This window comes from Leptonychotes weddellii, chromosome 14, assembly GCF_054177405.1.
Source record: "Leptonychotes weddellii isolate Sample4059 chromosome 14, ASM5417740v2, whole genome shotgun sequence".
Lineage (NCBI taxonomy): Eukaryota > Metazoa > Chordata > Mammalia > Carnivora > Phocidae > Leptonychotes > Leptonychotes weddellii.
Genome location: NC_138382.1, coordinates 14,253,609 through 14,268,518, shown reverse-complemented (window position 1 = coordinate 14,268,518; position 14,910 = coordinate 14,253,609). Strand labels below are relative to the sequence as shown.

At 40.4% G+C, this 14,910-nt stretch overlaps 1 long non-coding RNA gene across 1 annotated transcript; it reads right to left on the bottom strand.

Moving 5' to 3' along the window:
* Positions 1-99: 99 nt before the first annotated feature.
* LOC145716991 (uncharacterized) lies at positions 100-4,284 on the bottom strand. Its single transcript, XR_014139947.1, has 2 exons — positions 2,303-4,284; positions 100-2,108 (listed from the first exon to the last, which is right to left on the bottom strand). It is a non-coding gene; the product is annotated as an uncharacterized LOC145716991 (long non-coding RNA).
* Between the last annotated feature and the right edge of the window lie 10,626 nt (positions 4,285-14,910).

The following is a 14,910-nucleotide window of genomic DNA, read 5'->3' as shown; positions in this document are numbered from 1 at the left end:
CCTTAAAAATTTTTGTTCTTTTTCCTTATATTAGCTCTATATACAAATGTTTTCATTCATTTTCATAAAGCAGGAGGAGATAGGTCATTGTGCTTGCTTCCCTCCCTCCCCCCCCCCCCCAATATTCTGAAGCGGTGCAGGTTAGGGTATTTTAATCAAGTGAGCAAGATGGGAAATGTAAAATATAGAGAAGCTGTATAAATCACAGTATAAAATTATGAAGTTTGGGAACTGTAAAATGTACTGTATTTATATGTAATTCTCATTCTAAAAGTTGCCACAAAGGCTGAATTGGAAGCTTCATGTCTGCATGAAATTTCCTATATTTTTAATGTGTATGATGGACTTAATTTTTCTTGAATATTAAAGTCTGCCAATTGCTACGAAACAGTATTTGCTTGGTTGTTTCCATCTAAGTAGTAACTATAGATGTGGGAATTTGAATTAATGGAACACATGCTTTTTAATCCTTAGATGAGCTTATTCTTATATGCTTCTAGAAAGTTGGTAATAAGAATACTTGGTCTTTGGGTATGTTAGGCCTGATACTAATTAATCTTGCTCTTTGCTTTTGTTAAATAATAGAGAAATACCTATAAAGGACACGAGTACAAGAGTTCCAGGACCAGCCATTAGTAGCACAAGCACTGGACTTGGCTCTTAGATACTCTGGGTGTGTTTCCCTGAACTATTGTTTGTGATCTCAGGCAAGGTGCTCTGAGTGTGTTTCCTCACCTGTAAGAGGATTGATACCACTTACTTCAAAGGGTTGTATGAGGTCCTGTGCTACTCTGTGCAGTATTATATGTGAAAGCACCTGGTAGACAATGTAATTTCAATCTCTTGACCGCTGTATAGTGATAGAAAAAGATGAAGTTTAGTCACAGGACATTAGCTTTAATGTTATGGTGAAAAAAACGTTTCAGTGGAATCCTGGGGAGATTCAAAGATGACAGGTATGTATGTATAGATTCTTGAATATTAAAGTTTGGTGGGAATGGTAAAGAAATAAAATGGTAGGTAATGGGAGCGAGGCACAAGCAAAACTTCGTGGAGGGTTACTCTCACTTTTAGAAACATGCTAGTACCTGCCTCTTACATGTTGGATTATTTCTGTTCAGTATAGATACATAGAATCATTCAGCCAGGATGTATGTGCATTTTCAGTCAAGTTGCCTTTGAGAATGATGAACATTTTACACATCACTGACAGTGTTTTGGAATAGCTTTGCATCCATTCTCTGGCCCATACTGGATTTTGCTAAACTTGTCATTTTTGTCCATATGATAGGAAAAAGTATCTAATTGTAATACTCATTTCTTTAACTGTTACGGAAGTTGAGCAGTTTATTAAGTCTAATGCCCGGAGAGAGGTATCTTTAATCCGCCAGCCTATAGGTGTTCAGCTGGCATACCAGACAAGCCATTGGCAGCCATCCAGAAGTCAGTAAAAATGTATTGAACTTCGTCAAGGGGAGGACTGGCCAGTCTTGAGCACTGCTTTGAGTTCTAGCCACTGACAGGAAGGACCGTATCTGCTGCTCGTTTTACCCGGCTGGCGCTGAGGCTGAACGCCCACAGCCCATTGCACCCCACTGGGTTTCAACTTAGCCAGCCAGGGATCTAGACCTGGGAGTTCAGGTAACGTCTGTGAGTCAAGAGCCCCACCGAACCAGCGGCTTTGCTTTAGGTGGCAGAGCGGGGCATAAAGTTCACCCCCAAAGGAATGGCTGCCATTTTATCATAGTACCAAAAGCTGCTAGGGCCAGGCCAGCTACACCCTTGAATATGCTATTTGTTTTGACTTGGGAGGCTTGTTGTCCTTTTCACCTTGTTAGTCATCAAGTCCAAATTGACCCACCTCCAAATGAGAACGTCAGACCAAAGAGGCATTCAGTCTCAAAGCTTAGTAGCAGACTAATAACCTCCTCCTTTTGTACAAAGGTGTCTTTGGTGATTGTCAGGCAGTTGATTCTATTACAGTACCTGGCTATGGCCTGTAAGAATTTAGGCAGCCATTGAGTCTTTGAAGCTGTGGATTCTCTCTCCTGGAGTTCAGTATTATTTCTGCTGGGCCACCCAGGAAGGGACAGTCCTTGAATGTGACACTTAATTGGAAGGAAAAGTTCAGGTAAATAATAGATCCATGATACATGTATTGAATTGGCCCAAAGGGCCTCAGTGAGAGGTTATTTTTGAGGTGTCTGACTCCTTGGTAAAAAAAAAAACAAAACCCAAAACTGTGTTGTTGTTTTTTTTTTTTTTTTCCAGGCCTGAACACAGGTAATTACAAAGGCTTTACCTGGCAGGTCCATGGAACAAAGCTGGCCTCCCTGGACCAGAGTTGCTGTACTGCAGTCTAGTGGGACTTGCAGTCCAGAACTCAGGCTCTTATTCACAGCTTCAGTCCTAGCCCAGTGCCTCTTTGTCAGGGGCTCTGGGAGAGGCCTTCCTCAGGTGCCTCTGCTGAGACCTGCTTCTAGGAGGGAAAGGGGTAAACTTGAAGACATTTCTACACTCTGACTCAGTACTCTTACCACTCTTAGGCCCTCCTCCTCTTTCACCCCACTCCCCAGGTCTGCAAGCTTGCAGGAGCCTGTCTGGACTTCCATTAGCAATGAGACCACTGCCATGTCTGGGCAGACCCAGCTGATGCCTGACTGGTGTGCTGTTCCATGGGAGAAAATGGGAGCAGGGAGCTACCAATGGTTTGTCTGGTTTAGCCTCTTGCTTATATTATTGAAGGGATCAGAGGTTTGACTGTTACTTTCGCTTTGGCTTCTCGTATTCACCTGCTATTCCAGCACTTTGCAACTCAGCTCCCCCTGGCTCAGATGAGGTGCTAACAATTTCACACCTTCCTTCCCACTACAAGCCCTGTCCAAACTATCGGTTGAATTCAAGTGTCTTTTTCCCCTACACGATCACAGACCAAGAAGTTTAACACGTGCATCGGGCTACAGCACAGCTGCCAGGAGAACCAAGTTACCCCGAGCTGGGAGGCAGGGGGAGGCCAGTCCAAGGAGACAGTGGGAGGAAGGGGTGGGAGGGAAACCGGATTTTCTCCATTGACCTCTGAGCCCAGACTTAATGCCGGAGCACTGCTGCTTCCTCCCCTGTGAGCTCCCAGCATCCAGTGAGTGCCCAGCCCCCGGGGCCCTTTACTTTGTGCTCCTGCACATGCCACTTGTGCTGTCCGGCCCCAGGCTTCTAGCTTTGGCCACCCTGGCACCCAGAGCCCCAACTTCACTGCCAGCCACGTGTGGCCGTGGCAAGACTTTACACTAACAGGCAAAGCTTCTTCCACACTTTCGAGGGGCCACCTACGCTCACTTCAACCAAGTGGCCTTCTGCTTTCAGGTCACCCAAAGCTCTATATTGAATAGCAGATTCCTCATTGCTGACACTAATCTCAGTTGAGGACTCTTTCCTTAGCAGCCACAGCCTTCTGGCCTTCTGGCTGGGACCGCAGGGCTTGCTGCTCCATAGCGGTAACATCCCTGTCTCTTCCTGCCAGGAAGAGTGAGCAAATTTGGGTGACTCATCTCAAACCCACCTCTAGCTGTTCAACATCATTAACAAGACGGAAGGGGTCTCATTACTTCCCTGCCATATTAACCATGTAGGCAAGAGCATTTGCTGCTGTATCCTAGGAAGTCTCAGATTCCTGAACTGGCCTGTGCAATCTTGTCCTTCCAAATCTGGAATGCCAAGTCTGTCAGCATCCCAGACTTGTCAACAAAACTGTTGAGTCTGGGGTTTGGTCTTAACCCTGCTGACGAGTGAATAAGTTAGCCTATTAGTTTCATGCACGTTGCCAGAAGACAGGAGAAGTTACACAAAAGTAGAGGGTTCCTTTGTGCCCGTCACCCAGCTTTCACCCCAAAATAACATTCCATGTGACTGTAAGACAGTAATCAAAACCATGAAATGGACATTGGCACGACTCTTGTTACTGAACTGTAGACCTTGTTTGAAGCATGCCAGTTTTTTCAAGTGCTTATTAAAAGATCCTACTTTTAAACTTTCCAATTTATCTCTAAAATGGGTTACTTATTGATAGTATGTACCTAGGTCTTGCCTTTTTATTCATTCCGATTATCTTTTTTTGATAACTTGTAATTGGCTATTTAAACCATTTACCTTAATTATTGACATGGGTGAATTTAAACCTACCATTTTGCTAGTTTCTACTTACTCCATTTCTTTCTTTTTTCCTCTTTTCTCACTTATTTCGGGACTATTTTCTTGATTTCATCTCCACTACTGGTTTATTAGTTACAACTTTTTTTTTTTTTTTTAAGATTTTATTTATTTATCTGAGACAGAATGAGAGAGACAGAGAGCACATGAGAGGGTGAGGGTCAGAGGGAGAAGCAGACTCCCCTCCGAGCAGGGAGCCCGATGCGGGACTCGATCCAGGGACTCCAGGATCATGACCTGAGCCGAAGGCAGTCGCTTAACCAACTGAGCCACCCAGGCGCCCCTAGTTACAACTCTTTACAAAAAGAAGTTTCAGTGGTTTCCCTAGGGCTTCCAATATACATTGTTAGCTTGTCACAGTCCACCTTCAAAGTAGTATACCACTGAATGTATTAGTTGTAAGAATTACCACTCTTACAATATATTTCCAATTCCTCTCTTCCCGCATTCATGCTATTGTCACACATTTTACTTTAATGTGCATAATAAACCGCAGAATACATGGTTACTATTTTTGCTTTAACTGAATTCTTTTGAAGCAATAAAAATAACAAATACATTTTTTATTTATCTTCATTTTTATAGTTTCTGGTGTTGGTGCTTTAAAAATATCTCCACAGATTCTGTGATACTCCTCCCTTTGGTATAGCCTCACTCCTCTCCCTCTCAAAGTGTGGCCTGTAGGGACTCACTTCTAATGAATAGAGGTAGAAATGTGTGATTTCCACGAGGCCCCATCAGCAGCAGCTATTCTGTGTATCATACTGTAAGCCAGGAGGCCTTCCAGCCTCCTGACCTGCTCCAGGTCTTTCTCTTGAGCACCCAATGCAAGGCCATGAGAAAAACCAAATCTGTGAGTACACACATCCCTTATATCTGAGACTCCAGCTATTCCAAACAGAATGGTAACCCACAATTGCCAAGAATGTAAAAATTTTTGCAAGTCATAAAAGATACTGTAGCTTCCATTCTTCTCTCAGATCACTTGGGTTAGGGGAGACAAGAAGACATGCCAGGCGGACATTCAAATAACCCTATGGAGAATTCCACATGGTGAAGAAATAAAGCCTTCTCCAGTTACATGTGTAGAATGAGCTTGGAAGTGGGTCCCCCAGCTCTAGTCAAGCCTTCCAATGAAGCTCCAGCCAACATCTTGACGGCAATCACATGAGCAACCCTGGTCAGCAACCCTAAACTACCCAGCTGAGCTGATGTTGAATTCCTGACCCACAGACTGAGAAATTGGGTCAGGTTTGTTGGTGTAAACCACTGAGTTTTGGGGTAATTTGTGACAAAACATTCCATTTCTTTGTGTGCATCCAAGTTTCCATCTGGTAAACATACTTGCACCTGAAGAACTTTCCTTAACATTTCTCATATCAGGTCTGCTGGCAATGCATTCTCTTAGATTTTGTCTGAAAAATCCTTTATCTCAAGTTTTATTTTGTAAGAGATTTGTTCAATACAGAATTCTGGGTTGACTTTCATTCTTTAAAGACCACCATTGTTTAGATGAGTACTGTACTGTAATTCTTATTTTTGTCTCTCTGAATGTGTTTCTTTTTAATCTGGCTGCATTCAGTTTTCAGTAGTTTGACTATGACGTGTCTATGCATGTGTGTTTTGGTTTGCTTTTGGAATTTATTCTGTTTGTCCTGTCTGTGTGTTTGATGTTACTATTTCTGAAAAATCTTATTTCTTCAATTATTCCTTCTGCCCTATTCTTTCTGGGACTTCTATTGCATGTACATTAGATGGCTTGTTCTTGTCCCACAATTCCTGGATGCTCTGTTCGGGTGTTTGTTTTTTGTTTTTATTTAGTTTTTACTATTTTTATCTTCTTCTTTATGTTTCCTTATCTTCAAGTTCCTTGAATCTTTCCTCATCTGTGTCCATTCTAATAATGAGCTTGTTAAGAATTTTCATCTGTTATGCTTTTTATTTCAAGCATTTCCATTTCTCTTTGTAATTTCCAACTCTCTGCTGAAATTCCCTGTGCATCAATGCATGTTTTTCACCATTTCCACCATATCCTTTAATATATTACAGGAGTTTGATTGATAAAGACTGATAACCCCAATAACTTGCTGAGTCTAGTTCTGTTAATTGCTTCATCTCTTGACATTTTTGTTTTCTCCTATTGCTTTTTTCCCGAGTCTTATGTTATTGAATTCTATCCGTTGTGTAGAAAAACAACAACAAACAGAGATAAACAGTATTTATGTCTAGGTATAAATATATGCCTGGTAGGCTGATATGGGAGGCTGAGTCAATCTTGCAAGAAGATGAGTTGGGTTTGCATTTTATCAGCAGTGCATCATGGCCTTCAGCCTCTGCTAGCAGTAACTTGTTCCTACCTTGTGCTGAGGACAGGATGCCAGAGGGTCTTTCCCAGTGTTGTTGTACTCTCTCCAGCATTCAGCTGTGTCTGCATGCCTGTGTCACAGAGGTATTTTTGCTCCATGCTCCTACCTCTACCCCAGGGGTAGGCCACTTATTGTTCCTTGTGAGTCTGTGCTAGGTTCATGGTAGGGAAAATGGGAATTCTTGTTGTCTTGGTGTAGCCTCAGTCTTAGGCAGGCTCTGTCACCTAGGCCTCATAAGTGGGTTTTTCTCAGCATTCCCATCCTCTTCCCCATGTATTTACGATTGGTCTTAAGCAGGAATTTCCTGATTTTTGCTTTTAGTTTTCCTCTAAGGATCTTTGCCCTTGTCCTGGGGATAAGAGGTTTTCCTTCCCCTCCCCTGAGGCAGAGGGGGTTTGCTTCCACTGCTCCCAACAAAGAAACAATGTCTGTCCCTTCCAGTCTCCTGCTTTACCCCAAGTCTTTGTCTTGAGCAATGGAAGGCCATGAAAAAAAACTCTTATGAGTACAAACATCCTTTGTGTAAGCGACTCCCAACTATTCCAAACTGAGATGCTAATGCACAATTGCCAAAAAGGAAAAATTTTTGCAGATTTCTTAGCTTATGAAACAGCCACTTTTGACACAAAACTCCTACATCAAAGTCAAAGGAGAATTTACAACTCACAGCAATAGCATTAGCCAGAGTATTAATTTTGGGTCTTACCTTGAGACCCAAACCTCAGAGTGACCCGAGCAGCACTAGGTGACACGTGCACAAGCATTGGGTTGCATTACAGGAGAACCTTGAGCTTAGGAAAGCTTACTCTTCTATGATGGGCAAGCAGTAAGTGTGACTGACTCTGCCCTAGGAGAAGACACTGTGCTAGACAGTAAATAAACCTACCCTCTGTTCCAGAAGGAGACAGTCTCTATCTTCTGAGCCCATTCACTTTACACACATCCTTGAAAAGATAATCTAGACTAAAGCTAGCCAGTACCTCTGCTTGCAAAATACGCTGAAATGCAAAGAACCATGGGAAATTGGCTCCCAACAGAAGGTAACAGAAGCCAGACACTGTAAGTGTTGCCCTATAGTAAGGAAACTTGTAACCCAGACAAAATACCAGTGTCACGGAGATAACCTGAGGTGGCCCAAAGATGGGTCCCATATGCCTTCTACCCATGTGTCCTAATACCCCACCCCAATGGCTATTGGTAACAGTCTTGTCCCAGAACCTTTTATGCAATACCAAAAAAACGCACATATAAATGTGTGTATATACGTGTGAACCTTACTTTTTTGACTTAATACATTTTCCCAATTGTTCTATATCCATACAAATAAATTCCTTTAATAAAATCTGTATGTCGGGCGCCTGGGTGGCTCAGTCATTAAGCGTCTGCCTTCGGCTCAGGTCATGATTCCAGGTCCTGGGATCGAGCCCCACATCGCGCTCCCTGCTCCGCGGGAAGCCTGCTTCTCCCTCTCCCACTCCCCCTGCTTGTGTTCCTTCTCTCGCTGTGTCTCTCTCTCTGTCAAATAAATAAATAAAATCTTTAAAAAAAAAAAAAAATCTGTATGTCTGTATGTATAATACACACACACACACACACACACACATAATGCTAACAAGTAACATTTAGGTTCTTTTCAACCTTTTGCTATTCAGCATTAAACTACAATGAATAGTCCAGTACGTACTGCTTTGTGTCCATTCTCAGTGGACACATTCATACATCTGGTGTAAATTCCTAAAGGTGAGTAGTGTATTTTAAAATTTTCATAGATGTTGTCAGACAGCTCTCTTAAAAGGTTACACTTTAAAACAAGGTGAGTATCTGTCTCTCAGTATTTTCACCAATACAACCTACTATTAAACATTTTAACGATGGCCAAGCTTATGTTGAAAACTGCATTAAAATCTTGTGCAACATGCAATGTCTTTGTTTTCTTGTCCGTTTGTTTTGCTCTTCACTATCACAGACGCCTGGGAAGCAAGAAACAGACTGTAGGAACACAGACCAGGTCAGTGTCCCAGCCTATTTACTGCGTGGTGTTCACTTTTTCCTTCACCCCACAAACATTTATTGAGAACTGCATTGTGTCAGGTATAAGGCTTGATCTTGGGGATTCAAAGGTCAGAAGTTAATGTTTTTCCCACCAGAGCTTACATAGCAGAGGAAAGGTGTCAAACAAGTAATTACAAAACAACAATGGCAACAAGTAATTACCTAATTGTAAGAACTGAGGTCACCATTATAAAGGACAGGTACAGGGTACTCTGAGCAGTAGGGAGGTACTGAGATGTCTCTAAAGAAATATTTGAGCTGAGACCTGAAGGAAGAACAGAACTTATCAAACACATATACAGATACAGTCAAGGATCTGTATTTCATTTTTCAAGTGTTCCTGCTATAATCACCATTTACTTCTACCTTAGTTAGTACAAAGAGGAAATTTATACAATTTTCTTTATACTGGTTGAGTTCTTAGAGAATAAAATCAGATATGTCATAGTCAGTGGTTTGAATATTACAAGGTTGATGAATTTCCTTTTGTATATTATATATATTAATATATGCTATATATTAGTATATGCTAACACATACTATACTCATATATAATGAATAAATACACTTTCCTACAACAAGGAAGCAGGCATATCTCAAAGTTAAAATTTATACAAGAATATAACCTTGAAGTCAAAGTAAAATCTTACAGGAAGGCATTTTCTGCTTCGAGTCAAGATGGAATAATGGACCACATTTACCCTCTCACCTAAAACAACCAAAAACCAGGACACAATATATAAAACAACTGCCAACAAAGGCCAGTGATCAATGAGAGACAGGAAACAAGGTGAGCCCTACTCACTGCTTTGAGTCTCCAGGATATGGCCTTAGGAGGGGAAACTCGGGCCAAGCCTGGAGGTGTGCCTGAACTGAGGACATGATGTTGACAGTCCAGGGAAACCAAGGCAGCTAGAGTTTGCAGGACAGAGTACCTGAGAGGAGGAAACCACACAGAGAGCACTCTGGAGATCAGAGCAGAGTCGTCCCCCTCCCCCACCCCCAGAACACTGATCTACAGAGTACTGATGAGTGCATGTGCGTGAGGTAACTTCCCAAGGCCAGAGCAAGAAGCAACAACAAAGTAAACTCATAATACCCGGTATCCAATAAAAAATTACCATGTATGCAGACACAGAACAAAACAACATCCCTAGAGAGGAGAAAGACTAACCAATGGAAACCAACCCAGAACCGACACAGATGTTAGAATTACCAGAGAAGGACATTAAAACAGTGAGCATAACTGTTCCATGTGTTCAGAAAGTTATACAGAGATGTAAGGAAGACCTACACTAAACTTCTGGAGATGGTAAGTACATTGTCTGGGATGACAAATACAGTGTATGAGATTAACAGCAGAAAAGGCATGAGAAAAGAAAAGGTTAGTGAGCTTCAAATCATAGCAATAGAAACTAGCCAAAACACTAAGGGAAAAAAGGCCACACTGGCTTTTTTGCTGTCCCAAGCTCATGCCAGACATGCTCTTGCTTTAGCACATTTGCACTTGTTATTACCTCTGCCTACAATTACGCACCATAAATACTCAACTCACCCCTGATTTTCCTCAGGTCCCTGCTCAAAAGTCTCCTTATCTGAGAAACCCTTCTTGACCACCTAATATAACCTCCCCCATCCTTATTCTGCTTTGTTCTTCCTCGCACCTGACAGATGTACTTGTTTACTGTCTATCTCCCTCAATATAAGCTTCACTTGGGGAGTCACAAGACAGGGATTTTTGTTTTGCTTACTGTGGTAACTCTAGAATTTCCCCTGGTCCATAGGAAATGCTATTTTTCAAGGAATAATAAGTGAGCATAAGGTTGTGAAGGGGCAGTTATACTTCTGATATGAGTACCTGGTTGGATGAATGATGGGATACAGGGGACACAAGAATGGACTATGAGATGCCTGTGAAGCATTCAAGCAAAGTGATGAATAGTCATTCATTCAACAATTATGTACCGAGCACCTGATACATGCCAGGCACTGTTCTAGGTGCTTGAGTATATCATAAGTGAAAAAAATAAACAAAAAACAAAGAACCCTACCCTCAAGGAGCTTACTTTTTAGAGAAGGACACAATAAGAATAATAAATAAGTGAATCATGTAATAAATTGGAAGGTGATATGTGCTATAGAAAAAAAAAATCAGGCAAAGGGAATCTCTAGAGTCCTGGGCAGCGCCGAGTGAGTTGAAATTTTAAATAGGGTGGTCAGGACTGGGCTTATTGAGAAGTTGACAAGGGTCTGACGCTTTGGGGTGAGGTTTATCTGTTAAATTGGCAATAATACCTGTCATGGAATTCTGAGGATTAAATGAGATGTGTAAAAGGTCTGGTGAATACATAGTTGCTAAAAAAATTTTAAACCACTTCCCCACCCTAAACTGCTGTAGGGCTTTAATCAGTCTGAAACAGGCAAATTTTAAGATAAGCAGAATGTGAGTGTGCATCCCTTCTTTACCAAGAAGACACGAAGAGAAAAGTATCTGTCTTTGTTGCTTTGCTGTTACTAATGATGAGTTCTGAGTCATTATCCATAAGAAGTGCTGGGGAAAGAAATCAGAGTTACTTATACAAAATTATAGGATAGGAAGAAGATTCTATTGGGTCAATATAAAAGTGCATCTGGACAGGGTGAGGGTGGGAGCGAAGGGTTGCAAGATTTCCACTTTATATGAAGTGATACAGTGTTAACTTGAAGTAAACTGTGGAAAGTTAAAGATGTATATTGCAATCCTTAGAGCAACCACTGAAAATTCATGCAAAGAGGTATTTAATTTAATAGATTAAATTAAATTTAAATTCAAAACAATACTGAATTAATCCAAAAGAGGTCTGGAAAGGACGTACAGAGTCAAAAAAGAAAGGGAACAGACAGCAAATAAATAGTAAAAGACTAGACTTAAATCCAGTCATCTCAATAATTTCTATCAAGTGTTAAAGCACTAAACAATTAAAATATAGAAACTTCCAGAATGTCAGAAAAGCAAGATCCAACTATGTATGTTGTCTCTAAGAGAAACATTAAAGATACAGATAAACTGAAAGTAAATGGATGGAAAAAAAGATGTGCTGTGCAAATGGTAAGCATAAGAGGGCTGGAACTATTATAATATCAGAGAAAGACAACTTGAAAATGAAGAGCATTACCAGCTATAAAGAGGGATATTTCATAAGAACAAAGGGTTAATACATCAGAGACAGAACAATCATAATATATGTGTGCCTAATAATGGAGCTTCAAAACACATAGACAACAACTGACAACTAAAAGGAGAAACAGAAAAATCTACTGTCCTAGTTGGGTATTTAACACCTATTTCTTAGCAATTCATAGAACATTTAGACCAAAAAATCCCCCCAAAAAACAAAAAACCCCAAATCTGTAAAGACATATCATATCTGAGAAACACTACCAACCATCTTGACCTAAGTAACACTGATAGAGCACTATGCCAAATACCTGCAGGATATTATGTTCTTTCCAAGAACACAGGTTACATGTACCATGATAATTCATATGCTGGGTCATAAAATAAATCTCAACAAATTTAAAGTGATTAAAACACACAGATAATGAATTAAATGAGAAAGGAATTAAACTAGAAATCAGTAAGGAAAAGATATCTAGGAAAACCTCCAATACTTGAAAAGTTAACACAAATAATTTATAGGTCAAAAAAGAAATCAAGGAATGCAATGTACAGCATAGGGAATACAGTCAATAATTTTCTAGTAACTGTAAGGTGACAGATGGTAACTAGACTTATCACGGGGATCATTTCATAATGTATAAAAATATCAAATCACTGTGATGTACACCTGAAAACAGGATACAGCATGTCAATTAGACTTCAATTTAAAAAAAAATCATGAACAAGTATGCTCATTGCACACTATTTCTTTTTTTTTTTTTTAAGATTTTATTTATTTATTTGACAGAGAGAGAGAGACAGCGAGAGAGGGAACACAAGCAAGGGGGAGTGGGAGAGGGAGAAGCAGGCTTCCCACGGAGCAGGGAGCCCGATGCGGGGCTCGATCCCAGGACCCTGGGATCATGACCTGAGCTGAAGGCAGACACTTAACGACTGAGCCACCCAGGTGCCCCTGCACACTATTTCTAACTGCAAAAATCTGAAAAAAAATCAAATGTTTATCAATAGATTCATATGATGAAATACCATGCTCAATATAAATGAATGAAATATGATTACATGCACAAAAATATTAAATAAGGAAAATAGGAAAGCAAAGAACTCAATATTTTAAGTAGGCAAAAGATTTGAACATTTTACAAAGAAGAGATACAGACAGGGCACCTGGGTGGCTCAGTCGGTTAAAGCGCCTGCCTTCAGCTCAGGTCATGACCCCAGGGTCCTGGGATGGAGTCCCGCATCAGGCTCCCTGCTCAATGGGAGTCTGCTTCTCCCTCTACCCCTCCCCTCTTCTCGTGATCTCTCTCACTTTCCCTCACAAATGAATTATTTAAAAAAAAAAAAAGAGATACAGATAGCAAATAAACTATCATTAGTCAACATCATAAGTCATTAGGGAAATGTAAATTAAAATTATAATAAGATACATGAGATACCTGTTTAGAAAGACTAAAAATAAAGTCTGACCATACCAATTGTTGGAGAGCATGTGTAGGAACTGGAGTTCTCATACACTGCTGATGGGAAAGTAAAATGGTATAACCACTTTTGGCAATTTGCTAGAAAACTGAAGACACCTACCACATGGTCCAGCCATTCTACTCCTAGGTATGTACCCAAGAGAAAAGAAATCTTATGTCCATACGAAGCCTTACACACAAATGTTCTCAGCAGCTTTATCTGTCTAGCCCCAAACTGGAAGCAACCTACATGTCCATCAACAGGTAAATGGAGAAACAAATTACGATACAGCCACACAATGGAGAAGTACTGAGTAATAAAATTTTGAATGAACATGTGATAGCATGAATGAATCTCAAAATAATTGTGCTGAAGGAAGCCAAACAAGAACAGTATATACTGTGATTCCATTTATATAAAACTCCAGAAAATGCAAATTAATCTATAATGACAGAGAGTAAAGCACTGGTTACCTTCCCCTGGAAGGAACCAGGGGAAGAGATTGGAATCACAAAAGGGAAAATGGAAACTTTTGGGGGTGATGGAGATGTGTATTATCTTAATTGTGGCTATGATTTCACAGGAATATACATATGTCAAAATTCAGCAAAGTAAACACTTTAAATATATGCGTTTTATTTTATGTCAATTAAGGCTCCATAAAGTGTTAAAAAAACAGCAAAACCAAAAATGTTATTTAGGAACACAAACACAAATGAGAAAATTACAAAGTAAAGCAACGGGATGGTTAATTCAAAATTCAAAACAGCAATTACCTGGAGTGGAGGTAAGAGAAAAAGGCACCAGTGGGAGAAGCAGGTAGGGACCTTGTCATGTTCTGGCCCAAGTAATATTCTATATATAAAACTGGGTGCTGGGCATCTTACTATCATTCCTTTGTGTTTTATACAACCTTTTGTATATATGATGTATTTCACAATTTAGAAAAACAAGAGTCTGTGGTGAGGACCCCAAAGGAATGTATCTCTATTAGCTAACCCGCATTTTATCATTTTTGGGAAGGACACCCTCAAATCTTTTCAAATAAAAGTAAGGTCTTTCATATCTGATCTGTGTGATCTGCTCTTTGAGACTGACAGGTTATCAATTTCAAAGAAGAAGGAATGGAAAGATCAAGCAGAAAAGCTATTGTTTAACACCCTAACTTATTATATTTCTGTGCCTATTAAGTAAGTCGTTGCCTATCTTCTCACAACCTTGGCATGGGGTAAATAGTATATAGGTAAGTACTTACCAGTTAAGAGTACAGTTATCCTCCTTGCACTTTCTCTAGATCATGCAGCTCTCTTCCTCATTTTTGTTTACTCGGTTACTATCCTTATCAACCATCAAAATACAAGCTATAGTAAATTCACTGCTCTCATCCCCCTCCCTTTGCCTGATAACAAATTCTGCTGGAAGGAAGGTCTTGGAATCTCACTTTAGATCATCGCACCGAGTAAGAAGGGAACTCTGTGCGCTTCCCACATAATTTAAGAGCCAAACAAGTTTAGGTTTCATTTGGAAAAGGAGAGCTGTGTTCCAGGCTTGGCTCTGGGATGAGCTATTTTGGATGGCCTGCACATGTCCTCTGCAACTTCATCAGTGAATTTTTAATCAAAAGATCTTCGAAGAATGTGGTGCCAATTCACTTTCCACGACAGCCAC